General features: G+C 46.5%; 1 protein-coding gene across 2 annotated transcripts in view; it reads right to left on the minus strand.

Moving 5' to 3' along the window:
* The window catches only part of RAF1 (Raf-1 proto-oncogene, serine/threonine kinase), a 176,515-nt gene that overhangs the window by 157,687 nt on the left and 850 nt on the right, over positions 1-17,978 (minus strand). The gene's annotated exons all lie outside the window — the stretch shown is intronic.

Below are 17,978 nucleotides of genomic sequence, written 5' to 3' on the forward strand. Positions count from 1 at the left end.
AATCGGGCCCTGGGAAATCAAGTCCTCCCTGACCGGGAGAGGTAATGGAGGACAAATGGCCAGTTTCTTCAAGTTGGCATACCAGGGTTTCTTTGGCCAAAATGACGCTATTAGAATGAGGTCAGTCGATTCTGCCAGAAATCTATGGAGAACAGCGGCTATCAGCCTCACTACAGGAAAGGCATAACAGGATTGGCAAAGGCGTCTATCCCTGTGGCCTGATCCAGCGGGTGGATGGAAAAGAATTGTGCCACCTTCTTGTTGCCCTCTGAGGCGAAGAGGTCCACCTCCGGCTGTCCAACACTGCACAATCTCCCTGAATACATTCATGTTGAGGGACCATTCGTCCTGACTTACATGCTGGCGGCTAAAAAAATCTGCCAGCGAATTCTGAGAGCCTTTTAGGCGAATGGCTGACAATGAGGACAGATTCACCTCAGCCCAGCACACAATCTTGTTTGCTATGGTCTGTAGGGCGGGGCTCCTTGTGCCCCCCTGCTTGTTCACATATGCAACAGCCGCCGCATTGTCTGTCCGTACCTGTAGGTGCTGTCCACCTATCCGGGACTGGAGAGCCTCTATAGCCCTCAGAAATCGGCAGAAGCTCCCTCCGATTTGAGGATCGACTTGCCTCTACTGGTGACCAGGCTCCCTGAGCTAAGGACCCCTCCAGGTGGGCACCCCATCCCAATGCACTGGCATCGGTTGTCACCACTATGGCCACAGGACTGGCCCAGTACAGGCCTTTTTCCAGACTGTGATGAGCTCGCCACCACCAAAAAGTCCTTTTGATCTTGGCTGGTAGGAGCATAGATTGATCTAGGCTTTGTTTTCTGCCGTCCCAGTGACGAAGCATGAGACTCTGCAGAGGGCGCTGATGAAGCCTTGCCCAAGGAACTGGTGGGAAACCGGACGTCATCAGACCCAGAACTCTCAACCTCTCTGATCAGGACTACCTGATTGGTTTGAAGCTGGGCTACTGCCTGATCCACCTTCAGGATCTTTTCCCTGGGGAGAAAAACTTTCATCTCCACTGAAGAGATTTTGTACCCCAAATACAGGACCTCCTATGCCGGGGTCAGCTGGGACATGTCCTGGTTGATTAGCCACACGAGAGATAGCAGGAAACTCTGGGCCTCCTGCAAATCCCTCTCTAGTTGATGAAAAGAGGGGGCAACAAACAGGAGATCGTCCAGGTACGGGATCACTGTAATGGCCCTGACTCTTAGCGGGGCTAAGGCCTCTGCTAGAACCTTTGTGAAGATTCTCGGCGAAGAGGACAGACCAAAAGGCAGAGCCCGGAACTGTACGTGCAGAACTTCTGAATTTATTCTGACCGCTAGCCTGAGGAATTTTTGAAATTCCTGATGTATAGGGACCTGCAAGTAGGCATCCCTGAGATCTACTGTGGCCATGTAGCAGCCTGGAAACAGGAGGTTGGTTACAGTAAATATTGACTCCATCCTGAATTGCTTGTACCTCACAAACTTGTTCAGGGGATGGAGATTCAGGATTAATCTGAACTTCCCTGAAGGTTTTTTCACAACACATGGGAGTATACACCCTGACCCTGCTCCTTCTGGGGCACCTCCAAAAGGACTCTGATCCACTAGGTCCCCTAATAGACCCATTGCTTTTTCCTCTTCCCGGTCTCTGGGTAACCTGAAAACTTGAGGGGGGAACCAATTTGAACTCCAATCTGTACACGTTCCTTATGATGTCTAGAATGAACGGACTTGAATTAGAACTGGTCCATTGTGAGAGGAACTCCCTAAGTCTCCCTTGACTGGGACGCAGGAGCCACTGGGGTTTTCGGGTGGTTTGAGGATTAAATAGGATTCCTCCTCTTCCACGACCCTTACGGCCTGTCCAATGTTTCTTGGGGGTGGCCATCCCCCTACTGTCAGCCCTGTTGCCTGGGGCCTCGAAAAAGTGTTTGCCCTTGCTTTTCTTCTTTTTTTCTCAGGAAATGCTTTTTTCCTATCCTGAGTACGTTCCAGCACCTCCTGGAGGCCGGGCCCAAACAGGTGGTCACCCGAAAAGGGTAACCCACAAAGCTTAAGCTTTGAGGCGGCGGCGCCTGTCCAGGCCTTTAGCCACACAGCCCTTCTAGCTGCATTTACTAGTGCGGCTGATCTAGCTGCCAATTTTACAGACCCTGCGGAGGCACCTGCCAGGAAGCCAACCGCCTTAAATAGTAAAAGAAATTATTTCAAAAGCTGCTGCCTAGACGTACCAGCCGAAATGTGGGATTGCAATTGCGTTAGCCAGCATTCCAGATTTCTGGCCATGCAAGTAGCTGCAAGGGCTGGCTTCAACCCAATTGAAGAGGCATCCCAATCCCTCTTTAGCAGCACGTCCCCCCTTTTATCTATGGGATCTCCGAGCGATCCCAAGTCGTCAAAGGCCAAATCTGTCTTTTTTTGAGACCTTGGCTAATGGTGCATCCAGTTTAGGAATTTTATTCCAGGGATGAGAAGCATCTGCTTCAAAAGGGAACCTCCGCTTGAGGCTACCTGAAAAGAATGGCATCTTTTCCGGCTGTTCCCACTCCAGCAAAATCGACTATCAGAGATTTATGCACGGGAAAAACCCTGGCCTTATGAGCGCTATAACCCTGGTACATCAGGTCGTGCTTGGTCGTGCTCCTCACTAATTTCGAATGTGTCATAAATCGCTTTCAATAAATCCCCCAGATCGTCCAGAGACAATTTATATCTGGACCCTCTGGAGGAATCATCCTCCCCCTCCGAGTCAGATGCGGAATCTACTTGAGGAGGCTAGGGATCTAGGTACCCTCTACCTATCCCCCTCGCCCTCCTGACTGGGCTCAGTTAGGGAAGGCATACTAACTGCCCTGGGTAGGGATGATGAGGGATCCTGCATCCTGTCCATCGTTCCCTTGATGGACTGAAATGTGGACGCAAGCTCGTCTTTAACCAAAGTCAGGATTTTGTGACATGCTGCCACGGAATCATCCTTGACGAGACTGCTGACACAATCGGGTCATAGTGGCTTCTCCCAATTGGGGCCTAACTTAGTCCCACATACGGCACATTTTTTCCTAGGCGGCTGTATCCGAGTCCTGCCCTGGGCTTTAACCTGAAAGTCAAACAGAAAAGAAAAAGGACAAACTTCCATTAATATGCCTTCCTGACCCACACCACCACTGTGCTAGGGTCAGTCTAGGAAGTGCCCAGCCCGTCACCTGAGGTTCCCCACCCAGGGAGGAAGGGAGTTACTTGGGTCCCGAGGATCCTGACCCCCCCAGTGTAAGAGATGGTCCACCCTCACCACCTTATCTAGGAGGTTTTGGAGCCTTCTGAACCGGAGTCTATCGCTTATGCAGCGGTCTCCATGGTCCTTTGTGTTTGCGCAGCCTTGCAGAGCCTTATCCACCGCTCAAGATGCCTGTGTATCCACCGCTGCGCCCAAAAGACTGGAACCATGTCTCGCGGCGCCCCCTGATGACGCGATTCCGTCGGAAGCACGTCTTGCATCACTTCCACATGTTGGGACGCAGAAACTCGCCCCCCACTGTAACCAGAAGAACCAGCAGAGGTTACCGGCATGGCCGGCCTAGCGTCTCTCGCCCGCCAGCCAAAGACACTGATGTAGGTACGGGCACTGTATGGGGACGTGGTCTGTAGTCACCCGGGGTCCTGCTCTCCCCGAGCTAACAGCAGCGGTGGAGCCAGCAATCTTTCTCTTCCCCAGCAGGACAGAGAGATGCCCAGGCAGAGGAGAGTCAATGCCAGGGGCTCTCACGGGACAGTCCTGAGACATGGAGCTCCCTTAAGTTCCTAGTGTGCTCCTTCCCGTCTGGCAGGAAACACAATAACTGAAGAGGGAGGCCTGGAGGAGCACCTTTTAAGATAATTGGTATACATGTTTCCTGTCCCAGAGGGAAGAGCCCTATGTCCCAGAGGCTGTCCTGGAAGACGAAAGGAGAAAGCTGGACTCGGGAGCACGCCCCCAAGGTAACCCCCCGGGAGAGCACTTCTCCTAGGGGGCTATACAATGTGGGGAGGAGCTGATAGCGCCACCAGGGGACCCCAGAAGAGGATGACCCGGGCCACTGTGAAAAACTAACTACAGAGTGGAGGTAAGTATGATATGTTATTTAAAATAAATAAAACACCACAAGCCTTTACATTCACTTTAAGTTTTTTGGTTTTTCCAAGAAAGCACCTAAGCTTTGTGATCAGAGGGTCATTACACAGAGCTGGCTGGTCATGTGATCGCAATCTCAGCTCTTAAATTAGGTATTTACAGCATTTATAAATCATACACGGAGGGGGACACTGCAATTGGAGGGGGACACTGCAATGGGAGGCAGTGCTGATGGTGTGTACAGGTTAGTGTTATGAGGGCAGCAGGAGAGGGGAAGGGCAGCACTGTCACGAGCAGACAGACAGAGGGGCGGGGGGAGGACACAGGAGCAGAGAGGAGAGCAGAAAGCAGGCTGCGGATGATGGAGGCACGTAAGCTGACCACGGTGTCGGGGCTCAGCAGCCATGATACACTGTGGTCAGTTTACATAGGGGAGGGTAGAAACTGGCAGGGATCAGACAGGTATTTTAAGTGTTACAGGGGGCCAAATGACTCAGGACAAGCACTGTGTCATATAACATGCTTTAAAGGAGCAAGATCCATTTTTTTTGGTTAACAAACGCTTTAACGCTAAACTACTGACCTGTAAACCATTGCCTATGGATTAGAGGTCGACCGATATATCGGCCGATATTTGGCTTTTTTTTACTTAATCGGCATTGGCCGATTGTGCTGATAAAAAAAGCCGATTATAACTTCAGCAGGACTTGCAAATGACTTCTGTAATAGAAGTCAATGCAAGTTGCCTGAAAGTTATCTGTGGAGAGGATTCTTTCCTCTCTGGGCAGCCTGCCAAATCTGATAAGAAGATACATTGTATTTCTTCAGGTTCTTTTATCAATAAATTGAACTGTGTGTAGAAGTTCTCAGTTTAACCATTTAAAGACTAAATCTTTTCTGACACTTGTTGCTTACAAGTAAAAATCCTGTATTTTCTGCTAGAAAATCACTTAGAACCCCCAAACATATATATTTTTTTTAGCAGAGACCCTAGGGAATAAAATAGCGGTTGTTGCAATATTTTATGTCACACGGTATTTGCGCAGCGGTCTTTAAAACGCAATTTTTTTTTTAAAAATACACTAATGAAATAAAAAAATAAGCAGTAAAGTTAGCCCATTTCGGCCTAATATATCGGCCTCTTATATCGGCCTCTTATATCGGCCTCTTATATCGGCCTCTTATATCGGCCTCTTATATCGGCCTCTTATATCGGCCTCTTATATCGGCCTCTTATATCGGCCTCTTATATCGGCCTCTTATATCGGCCTCTTATATCGGCCTCTTATATCGGCCTCTTATATCGGCCTCTTATATCGGCCTCTTATATCGGCCTCTTATATCGGCCTCTTATATCGGCCTCTTATATCGGCCTCTTATATCGGCCTCTTATATCGGCCTCTTATATCGGCCTCTTATATCGGCCTCTTATATCGGCCTCTTATATCGGCCTCTTATATCGGCCTCTTATATCGGCCTCTTATATCGGCCTCTTATATCGGCCTCTTATATCGGCCTCTTATATCGGCCTCTTATATCGGCCTCTTATATCGGCCTCTTATATCGGCCTCTTATATCGGCCATCGGCCACTGCGATTTCTAAATATCGGCATCGGTCAGAGAAAAACCCATATCGGTCGACCTCTACTATGGATATTTTTGGGTACCTTAGTTTTCTGAAATTCAACTTTCGTGCGCAATTTGAAGGCTTTAAATGTTTGGTATTAGTTTACATGACAACCCAATATTTTATCCAAAAAAATTAGGTATAATATTGTGTTTGCACTAGAATTCTTTTTTTAGTGTATTTTTTTCCTGAAAATATGCGTTTGATAAATAACTGTGCAAATATCGTGCGACGTAACAAAAAAGTTTAATTACCACCATTTTATATCCATGGTCTCTCTGCTTTCAGAAACCTATACTTAGACCCATTTCACACTGGAGCGTTTTTCAGGCGCTTTAGCCTTAAATATAGCGCCTGTAAAGCGCCTGAAAGAAGCCTCATCTGCTATCCCAATGTGAAAGCCCGAGTGCTTTCACACTGGGGTGCTGCGCTGGTAGGGCGTCAAAAAAAGTCCTGCAAGCAGCTTCTTTGCAGCACTTTCGTGTTTTTGCCACCGGGCTGGATGAGCCAATGGCCCGATCCCTTTCACACTGCCAGCGCCCAAAAAACGCCCCAGTGTGAAAGGGGTCCTAAGCGGCACTTTACCAGCGTTTTTCGGGCCCTGGAAGTGTGAAAGGGCTCGGGCTTTCATATTGGGATTGCAGATGAGGCTTTTTTCAGGCGCTTTACAGGTGCTTTTTTTAACGCTAAAGCGCCTGAAAAACGCCCCAGTGTGAAAGGGGTCTTAAATGGGAGTGTTAAGCCTCATTCTCACGAGGCAGGTCCACTTCCACGGAGTCCGCCGGCTCAGTGGGAGATCTCTCCGTTGATCTCCGCTGAGCTGGCGGATGACAGGTCCCTCTCTGCTCACTGAGCGGGGAGAGGCTTGTCGAGCACCGCTGGTTTCTATGGAGAGATCGGACAAAAATGGACAGCATGTCCGTTTTTATCAGATCTCACCCAATCCAATCCGCCAGCGACGGATCTGAACGTAGAGGCATCCGTCTGCTTTTAGCGGATCGGACCGGATGTCAGCGGACATGTCACCGCTGACATCCGTCGCTCCATAGACTAGCATGGAGCGCCCGTTCAGGTCCACCGTCAAAACTGACAGGCGGACCTGAACGGTCCGAACGTGTGAAAGGGGCCTTTCAGTAAAAAATTTTTGCAAAAAAAATGCAGATTTTAATGTGTGCAAGAAATTAAAATATGACTACGGTAGACAAGTGGTTAAACAAGCATTTGTAGCCACAAGTTTGTGTAATTAGGTGTGATTTACCAATAGCCTACCTTATCCAGGTCAATGGCTCATTAGGGTTTTCAAAAGTAGAGCGGATGACAACCCTGCTCCTTTAAAAAAAAAAAAGTCAAGCAATGACAGCTCCTAAGCATTGTCTTGCTCTCAACGTTATCCATTCTTGATCACGTAAGGAACAAGGGTCCAAATTCTGACATTAGAGGTAAAGCCTTTCCCAGAAAAATTTACAGCCATAGAAAAAAAAAAAAAAAAAAAAAACGTAAAAGTAAATATTAGCAAAATCATTTGAAGCACCAGCAGCCTGTCATAAAACAATGAACTCAAGGTCACCATTGCCTGATGAAACAAGGCAGCAACATTGTGCGGCTTGTGTGTGTGATTGGTACAAATCTCTTTAGAAAGGTCATAACAGCAGGCAAGGTTTGTCTTCTTGAAAATGCCTGGAATATTTTAAGGGCCCATCTCTGTCATTAGGGTTTTGGCTGCGTTTTAAGAAAAACCAAAACAGCAAGAAAAATTCTTAAAAAAAAAGCAGCATGGGAAATTGTCTCTAAAGCACACAGGCAAATATGAGCAGCTCAATCATGCTGCTGAAATGGTTAGCAATGAATCACTAAGGACTCATTCTCCCCGGCTGTATGGGGCAACCCTGCCCAGCGCAGGCCCAAAAGCAAAGACAAGGTAATCTGCCTTGTATCTATGGTGTCAGCTCACACCAATGAGTTGCATGCAGCACTTTTCTTCAGCGCAGCAGGTTGTGACACATACTACTGCATCTAAACACTGTGTGAATGAAACCTAAAGAGGAAGTAAACATCCCTGGATTGTTTGTACCTATAGGTACTGTAAATATCTCCTGAACGTGCACCGTTTGAGATATTTACAGTATACGCTGCCAATGACAACATCGACGCATGCGCTCTAAAGGAACGGCCACCTGTGCAGTTTCTTCAGAGCCCTGTGCCGTGACCGGTGGCTCCCGCGTGCATGCGCGGGAGTGACGTCACGTGACTCCCGCCTGTCACACAGCCGGAGTCTATGGACCCGGAAGGAAGACTAGCTTAGATGGATGCAGCCTCCAGCGGTGATAACAAGGGCTTCGTTTGCAGGCAAGTTTCACATAATGTGCTAGTTTGCGATGCAAACATTATGCTTTTACTTTGCAGGTCAGCAAAAAGAAAAACAAGGCAGTGTTTACTTCCTCTTTAGAGCTGACGTTTAGGTATGGCAATGTTTGCATTGTTACTATTGTTCAAATTGGACCAAGGTAAGTATGAACATACGTGCCTCGCCTGTGAAAGCTGAAAATTATTGTAGTAGACAAACGCTACGCCTACTACAAAAAATCTCCAAGTTGAATGGACCTTGGCTAAGTGATACCCCCCACCTTCATTTGGCATATTCAATGCAACACACTGTTATAGTGGCACATCAAAACGTGACACACTGTAAAAGTGGCGCATTTTAGAACTATCTGGATTTGATGCATGAGTGTCAGAACCAAAAGTTTTGCAAATTCTTTACAAATTTGGCACAATACCTTAACAAGCGGAATTAACACCAGAAAAATGGTGCAGAAGCTTTATTAACCACTTCCCGCCCATTTTCAAATGATGGCAGATTGGTGCGGCTATCGTTCTGGGACAACGTCATATGACGGCGCACAGTTTAGCTAAGATAGCGAATGTGCCGTGGTCCTGGGACGAGGCTCATACCGATCTCGCTCACAGCTCTTTACCCATGTGACCGGCTGTGCCCATTCACAGCTGATCACATGTAAACAAGGAAGTGCTGTTTATTGGCTTTTCCGCTCTCACACTGACAGAGTGTAAAATGAGGAGAGCTGATAAGCGGCATATCCTCACAGGAAAAATGTGTAAAGGTAATCAGGGAACTGATCATCAGTGCCCCGATTACAATGCAGTCCCAACAGTGGCCATCAGTGATGCCAGTCTGTGCCCATCAGTTATGCCAATCGGTGCTAGCTTTCAGTGCCACTCAGTGCCCGCCCATCAGTGTAGGAGAAAAAAAATTACTCATTTGAAAAAAAAATGCTGACAAACTAAGAAAACATTTTTTTTTTTTTACATTTTTGGTCTTTTTAGCAAAAAAATAAACCCAGCAGTGATTAAATACCACCAAAAGAAATTTATGAAGAAAAGGATAAAAAATTTGGGTATAGTGTTGTATGACCGCACAATTGTCATTCAAAGTTCGACAGCACTGAAAGCTGAAAATTGGCCTGGGCAGGAAGGGGGTGAAAGTGCCCGGTACTGAAGTAGTTAAAGTGACACAAAACACACACTGTTTAATTTACATTGTCCTTTCTATTTCTGTATGTGGATGGTGACTATTTTAATTAAAAAAAAAAAAAAAAAAACACACATCTAAGTACCTTCTTTCCTAATCCATATACAGCTGTCACATGACCCAGCTCTCTCCCAGCCTGTCAGCAGGAGGAGCTACTAGTCCTCTGCTGCTGGTCACATGTTCAAAATTAAAAAAAAAAAAAAGCTTTTAGGCTACAAAGTATAAGTAAATATCAATAAAGTGTTTTAAATTGTCATACAAATAGATTCCTTCATTTCTTTTGGCAATAACATGGTGTGGGCAGATTTCTGCCAGTCAGACTGTCCCACACCCCTCCAGCCTGTATCTTAAAATAAGAGGGAGGTGAAGGCTCCATCAATCAAGATGTAAAATCCCACCCCCATTGTGTTTAGCTGGTTAGTGGGTATGGAGGAGGGAGGGAGTGGGCTGTCATTTACCACTGTGTGACTTTATAGTCATATGGGCTGCTCAGATGTGTTAGGGAGGAAATGCTCAGCATAGAATCTCGCTGAAAACCGAGCATGTGCAGAGTTGCCACCACAGCTGTAAAATCCCTAGCTGAATTGGGGACATTTACAGAAGGTGGAGAGGTGTAGAGAGCAGCAAGATCAACCAGTATTTTGCAGAAAACAAATCTCATAGTGACTGAGTAAGTATGAATAGCATGTAATACAACATTTGATAGCTTTTTATGATGTGGGTTTAGTGACACTTTAAATCCCCCCCCCAATAGGATTTCATTCTGTATACTTTCAAAACTAAAATACATAAAGAACTAGTGGCCGATACAAAAAAAAAAAAAAATTCAATCTCAGTAATGTAAAACCAATTAAAAGACATGGACCCATAAGAATCATGGACCCATGAACTCCCATACATGAACTTCTCTCTGGGAAAGACTCCATACAATGTAATGTGTAGTCTGGAACATAGCCAAGGTCCGCCTTTTAGAGAGCTCTGTGGCCGTCCAGGATTGGGTCTTGCCAGAGTCTGGAATCAAAGACAAGTCCAATGAAGTGAAAGATGTGTGATGCCTCAGATCACAGTACTTTGAAGCGCCCGATATCCCTATTTCACTAAAAGTACATCATGAGATCTGACACAATCTTTCAGAATTTCATAAAGCCTTTTTCGCTTGACTGCTCGGAAATTGTGACACATTTTTCATAGGCTACAAGAACATTTAGATCATGGAGCGCTCGTGCAAAAAGATTTCAGCAGGGGGGGGGGGGGGGAGAGAAAAATCATTTCAGGAGATGTATCCCAGCTGCAGCCTGTTTACAGATACAATCCTAACAAGTTCTAAAGCAGGACGAGGGAGCAAAGCGTATGCAAATTGAATCCAGGAAGTACCAATGCAAGCCAGAAAAACAGGCAGCTTGGCAAAGAGAAGTGAATATTCAACTGAGAGCAAAGTCATACGTCTCAACTGACAGCGCAGAGGTTGCAGTGCGGGGCAGGCACTGATCAATACAGGTGGCCCCGATCAATACAGGTGGCACCGCTTACCCCGAAGGTTGCCTGCTGACATGAGAGAAGGACTAGGCTAATGGACAGAATGCATTTCCATTCGATAGAATGACTGCTCTTTCTATAAAGAAGAAAGAATTCCAGCTGACACTTCTTCCACCCAGAAGATTTAAGCATGTTTATACACAGGGCTAGATCTTGGCACAAAAACCCTGGACTTAAAAAATAACATTTGGACACTGCAAATTCTTAGGAGTTGTGTAACTTTTTTTTTTCTCTTCTTTAAGCAAAACAGCATAAGTGGAACACGGGGAATATTTTTTCAAATTTAACATCACTGATTACTTACTTTAAAACGGCATGAATGAAAAAAAAAAAGTCTCTCTCAATCTTTTCACCCCAGAAGAATCCTTGAAATAATTTTCACACCTCTGGAAACCCCAGATAAAATTTAATGGGAAGAATACCCCCTTACATTGTTGGTTAGTAGAAAGAATGCCCCCCTTACTCTTCATTCACACCAGTGCGCCATGGAAACGTGTACAAATCACATGCTTTCCCACACCAAAATGTGCTGCCCTTTGTAGGCACATGGCAGTGCCATATTCTCGAATGGCACCCTCTACGTATCTTGTGCTAAAACACAAGGGGCCATGGTATGTGGCATGATCTTTAAAATGGTGCTAGCACCTTTAGCCCTCGCTCGCATTGAATGCGGCTTTGAAATTGTGCAACTTCATCTGAAATTGCACGATTTCAAAGCTGCATGTCAGTGTGACTTTGAAGACATCTGTGCGGCTTCATACATAGATGTCTATGCAAGTCGCACCCGAAATCGCCCAAAAGTAGTGCAGGAACTACTTTTTCAAATCGATGCGGCACAGCAAAGTCTTCATCGCACTGTATTGAAAAGTGTCATTGCCAACAAGTGAGTGCAACTTGTCATGTGATTTGACCAGTCATGAGAACTTGCTCCAATGTGAACGAGGGCTTATTGCGCGTTTCTTGCGTATATGGCAGCCCATGCTGTCCTAATTGAGACACACAAAAACGAGCAAACACACTTGGCCATGCCTCCGTGGTTTGAACGGAGCATTACAGCGGTAGTAAGGATGTCACCCTTACAGAGAGCTAAAAAGATCACTGGCGTCATGCAGCTGGCTCTGCTAAGTGGCATAAAGCTGGATACATACTATACAATTTTCTGGAGATTTTTTCCTTTCGATTTACCAAAACCATCTAATATGAGGTCAATCCTTAAGAGTTTCAATTTGTATGCAATCAGGCAGGCCCTTGCACTACATGGTTTTGGTAAATCTGAAGGAAATCAGACAACAAAAGTTGTATAGTGTGTATGGGGTCTTAGTCCTGGAACTAAGGAGGCAACCATTACATTGAAAGTCAATTGGCCACAGTGCAAGGATCCCCTAGCAACATCTGGGAGGAACCAGAACATTCCACAGAATTCTGGTTGAAATTGGATGCTTTTTACCATCACTGTTCTACATGGCACTGGACAATTTTTGGAAGTAGAGCAGTTGAGTAAGAACAAGCACAATAATGCAGTTTACAAACCACTAGGCAATGCAGATAAAATATATACAATTTCAAACAGCTAGACCAAACCTGTAGATCATCATTTAACTGCTCCCCATCGATATAAAAAACATCTGAAAGATCTGCCTAGATTGCTAATGGCAACCAACTATCTTCTCTTTGCCACTTCTGATGGAAGCATGAGAGGATGAAACCAAGTCATTTCTAAGAGCAATGTACAGTGTGTTCAGACACCTGAGCAAGTATGATCTAGATTGATTTTCTAGCATGTGTACATATAAGACAGTTTGAAAGGAATAAACCAAACTAATTAACTGCTACAAGCCAATCTGGGGCCAGCCATAGACAGAGCCATTTTCTTTCCTGCAACTCACGTGGAGCCATTGTTTTCTCGTGGCGGGATAAGCTGTTCCCGCCGGGAGAACACAGAGATTATTGCTAGGAGCTACAACAGCCACTAGCGATAATCGCATGTAAAATCTGGCAGGCTGGCTTTACCAAAGTTGATCGATTAACTTGGGTACATTTAGCCTGCCCATACACAGTTTAAATCTTGTATGGTTCTTGCTGAGTCGAAAAAGATTCGAGCCGTCTATGGGAATTTTTCCTTCACTGGCTAGACTAAGAACCAAAACTTACAAGGGCCGCATAGCAGTGGCAAAGGTCAGCATGTAGCTCCTGAGCTGTAGGTTGGGCACCTGGCATCTAAAAAGACAAGCAATTATCAGCTTGTGTTATGCCTCTTTAATGTAGAGTCTTGGGGCTTGTTCACACATGTAGTGCCCCCTAAAGAGCAATCTGCACTCAGATCCTTTTTAAAGGGCATGTGACAGGTGGTAAGGAGGATGTAAGTGTTTAGGTAAGTGCTTTGGGGAGGTTAAACCACGACTTAACCACCTAGTTTTACCACCCCTTAGCTTCTCCTGTGAGCGAGGCCTTAGTGCAGTGATTCTGCAATCTTCAGAGTTGGTGGGTTGTCAGAAGCTGACCAAATGCAGCAGGGCTGCTGGATATGCATTACATCCAGAGCCTGTTTACACACTGAGGAATTTGGAATGAAATGTAAACAAATGGGAACGAATAACAAAACCAAAGTCATTGGTAACAAAGTATCACTGATACATAACCCTGCTAGATCTGTATCCAAGTGTGTCCCAGCACCCTTCACACACTGAATATCATCCTCATAACAAACCTGAGCACAGCAGAAATACAGACATCATAGTCAGTCCAAAATGGAAAGATTTCTGAATACCTGACAGGTCCTAATGAACTCCATTAACCACTGCTCAGTTCAAACATACACCAACAGCTATAAAACCTGCTTACTGTACAAATCCAAATATTATTTCTGCTAAATTTCCCAAGAGGACTACAATGCTGTGCGTATTAGAGTAGAATTTATCCCACACACCATCTTACTCCATACACGCTGAAATACAAGCGTTCCATCTCAGAAACAAGGATCTGGACAACTGGCCACCACTACTACTTGATACCCATGAATATCTAGAAGGGTGATAGGTTGGGGTGAGAGATCCGATAAATTGTTTGGTCATTGAAAGTGGTACCCACAGATAAAGGCCTGGTTTACACCTATGTGTTTTTTGGTGCTTTTTGCAGAAATGCACTACACTCCAATTAACAAGGTTTCCTATGGGACACGTTCACATCTATGCTTTTTTGCGTGTTGACGCATTTTCCATTTTTTTAATCTGCCCAACAACCAATTGCCAAAAAAAAGCATCAAAAAACGGATCAAAAACGCCGCAAAAAACACTGCTGAAATAAATCAAAAAGCAAACTGCCTAGGTGTGAACCCGGCCAAACAGTGGATAGAACGGCTAGAAATATCCCCGCGTATGGCAGCAGGAAAGGTCTATCCCATCACCAAGATACTATCAGTAACCTCAGCAACAAACTGTACCCAGGACCTTCATATGAATCTCCTCATAATGTCGCTCTACCACAATACTGAACGCTACACTAAATGACTCTATACACTGCACACTTACATTTCTCACAGTATCCTCAACATAACTTTACTGCCCTATACCCATTTGAGGTCACCCTACAACTCCTCATCATGATGCTGCTGCCCCATATACCTCAATATTACCCCCTCACCTCTAAGATGATGCCCCTCAACGTAACATTACTTTCTCTTACACCGCCATATTAGCCAACCGACCATTGACATGGTGCTGCTTCCGTATTCCCCTAAATAGAACGTCACTGCTCCTCAACATGAGTCTGCTTGCCCATACACATTAATGTGACCCCTGCGTCCCTCAATATGGGGGCTGCTAACACAATCTTCTTATTATGACCTTCCATTTACCGCAATATAACCCCTTGGTATAATGGTGCTACCCCATAACCTCAATATTACACCACTGCCCAGGGCCCCTTGTCACCACCCATACCACTCAACTACGCCCTGCACCCCACAATATTACCCCATTCTACATCTGTCCAGATCCCTTCTATAGAACCCCTAACTATTCTACATCTCCCCTGTATTCCTCTACTACATCTCCACTGTACTCCTCTATATCAGTGGTTCTCAACCTCAGTCCTCAATTACCCCCAATGGGCCATGTTTTGGGAACTTCCCCTAGATAATAGCTCTTATCAATACCAAGTCATTGATATTGATTTAAAGAAGCTGTGCAAAATAAAGGAAAACCTGAAAACATGGCCCATTGGGGGTACTTGATGACTGAGGTTGAGAACCGAACCACTGCTCTGTACTACCCCTAACTATTCTACATCTCCCCTGTACTCCTCCATACTACTGACTATTCTACATCTCCCCTGTACGCCTCCATACTACTGACTATTCTACATCTCCCCTGTACCCCTCCATACTACTGACTATTCTACATCTCCCCTGTACCCCTCCATACTACTGACTATTCTACATCTCCCCTGTACCCCTCCATACTACTGACTATTCTACATCTCCCCTGTACCCCTCCATACTACTGACTATTCTACATCTCCCCTGTACGCCTCCATACTACTGACTATTCTACATCTCCCCTGTACGCCTCCATACTACTGACTATTCTACATCTCCCCTGTACCCCTCCATACTACTGACTATTCTACATCTCCCCTGTACCCCTCCATACTACTGACTATTCTACATCTCCCCTGTACCCCTCCATACTACTGACTATTCTACATCTCCCCTGTACCCCTCCATACTACTGACTATTCTACATCTCCCCTGTACCCCTCCATACTACTGACTATTCTACATCTCCCCTGTACCCCTCCATACTACTGACTATTCTACATCTCCCCTGTACCCCTCCATACTACTGACTATTCTACATCTCCCCTGTACTCCTCTATACTACATCTCCCCTGTACTCCTCTATACTACTGACTATTCTACATCTCCCCTGTACTCCTCTATACTACATCTCCCCTGTACTCCTCTATACTACTGACTATTCTACATCTCCCCTGTACTCCTCCATACTACTGACTATTCTACATCTCCCCTGTACCCCTCCATACTACTGACTATTCTACATCTCCCCTGTACCCCTCCATACTACTGACTATTCTACATCTCCCCTGTACCCCTCCATACTACTGACTATTCTACATCTCCCCTGTACTCCTCTATACTACATCTCCCCTGTACTCCTCTATTCTAACTAGTCTACATCTGACCTGTAGTACAGAGGAGTACAAGGGAGATGTAGAATAGTTAGAGACATTCTATGTTACACACTTGGAGCAAGCGAGGATTGTTCGCTGCTCTACTGTTCTTTTTTGTTTTACTAAAACAATAAAACCATTGAAACAGAATAGGTAGGGGCAGTATAGAGGGGTACAGGGGAGATGTAGAATAGATGGGGGGGGCAGTACAGGGGAGATGTAGAATAGATGGGGGGGGCAGTACAGGGGAGATGTAGAATAGATGGGGGGGGCAGTACAGGGGAGATGTAGAATAGATGGGGGGGGCAGTACAGGGGAGATGTAGAATAGATGGGGGGGGGGGGGGCAGTACAGGGGAGATGTAGAATAGATGGGGGGGGGGGCAGTACAGGGGAGATGTAGAATAGATGGGGGGGGGGCAGTACAGGGGAGATGTAGAATAGATGGGGGGGGGGGGGGCAGTACAGGGGAGATGTAGAATAGATGGGGGGGGGCAGTACAGGGGAGATGTAGAATAGATGGGGGGGGGCAGTACAGGGGAGATGTAGAATAGATGGGGGGGGGCAGTACAGGGGAGATGTAGAATAGATGGGGGGGGGCAGTACAGGGGAGATGTAGAATAGATGGGGGGGGCAGTACAGGGGAGATGTAGAATAGATGGGGGGGGCAGTACAGGGGAGATGTAGAATAGATGGGGGGGGCAGTACAGGGGAGATGTAGAATAGATGGGGGGGGCAGTACAGGGGAGATGTAGAATAGATGGGGGGCAGTACAGGGGAGATGTAGAATAGATGGGGGGCAGTACAGGGGAGATGTAGAATAGATGGGGGGCAGTACAGGGGAGATGTAGAATAGATGGGGGGGGCAGTACAGGGGAGATGTAGAATAGATGGGGGGGGCAGTACAGGGGAGATGTAGAATAGATGGGGGGGGCAGTACAGGGGAGATGTAGAATAGATGGGGGGGGCAGTACAGGGGAGATGTAGAATAGATGGGGGGGGCAGTACAGGGGAGATGTAGAATAGATGGGGGGCAGTACAGGGGAGATGTAGAATAGATGGGGGGCAGTACAGGGGAGATGTAGAATAGATGGGGGGGGCAGTACAGGGGAGATGTAGAATAGATGGGGGGGGCAGTACAGGGGAGATGTAGAATAGATGGGGGGGGGCAGTACAGGGGAGATGTAGAATAGATGGGGGGGGGCAGTACAGGGGAGATGTAGAATAGATGGGGGGGGCAGTACAGGGGAGATGTAGAATAGATGGGGGGGGCAGTACAGGGGAGATGTAGAATAGATGGGGGGCAGTACAGGGGAGATGTAGAATAGATGGGGGGCAGTACAGGGGAGATGTAGAATAGATGGGGGGCAGTACAGGGGAGATGTAGAATAGATGGGGGGCAGTACAGGGGAGATGTAGAATAGATGGGGGGCAGTACAGGGGAGATGTAGAATAGATGGGGGGGGGCAGTACAGGGGAGATGTAGAATAGATGGGGGGGGGCAGTACAGGGGAGATGTAGAATAGATGGGGGGGGGCAGTACAGGGGAGATGTAGAATAGATGGGGGGCAGTACAGGGGAGATGTAGAATAGATGGGGGGCAGTACAGGGGAGATGTAGAATAGATGGGGGGGGCAGTACAGGGGAGATGTAGAATAGATGGGGGGGGCAGTACAGGGGAGATGTAGAATAGATGGGGGGCAGTACAGGGGAGATGTAGAATAGATGGGGGGGGCAGTACAGGGGAGATGTAGAATAGATGGGGGGCAGTACAGGGGAGATGTAGAATAGATGGGGGGCAGTACAGGGGAGATGTAGAATAGATGGGGGGCAGTACAGGGGAGATGTAGAATAGATGGGGGGCAGTACAGAGTAGATGTAGAATAGATGGGGGGCAGTACAGAGTATGTGTGTCCAGCACCCTTCTCTATACACAACATCCAGCTGCTCTCAGCACAGCACCCCT

Source organism: Aquarana catesbeiana, linkage group LG07 (assembly GCF_042186555.1).
Source record: "Aquarana catesbeiana isolate 2022-GZ linkage group LG07, ASM4218655v1, whole genome shotgun sequence".
NCBI classification, from domain to species: Eukaryota; Metazoa; Chordata; class Amphibia; order Anura; family Ranidae; genus Aquarana; species Aquarana catesbeiana.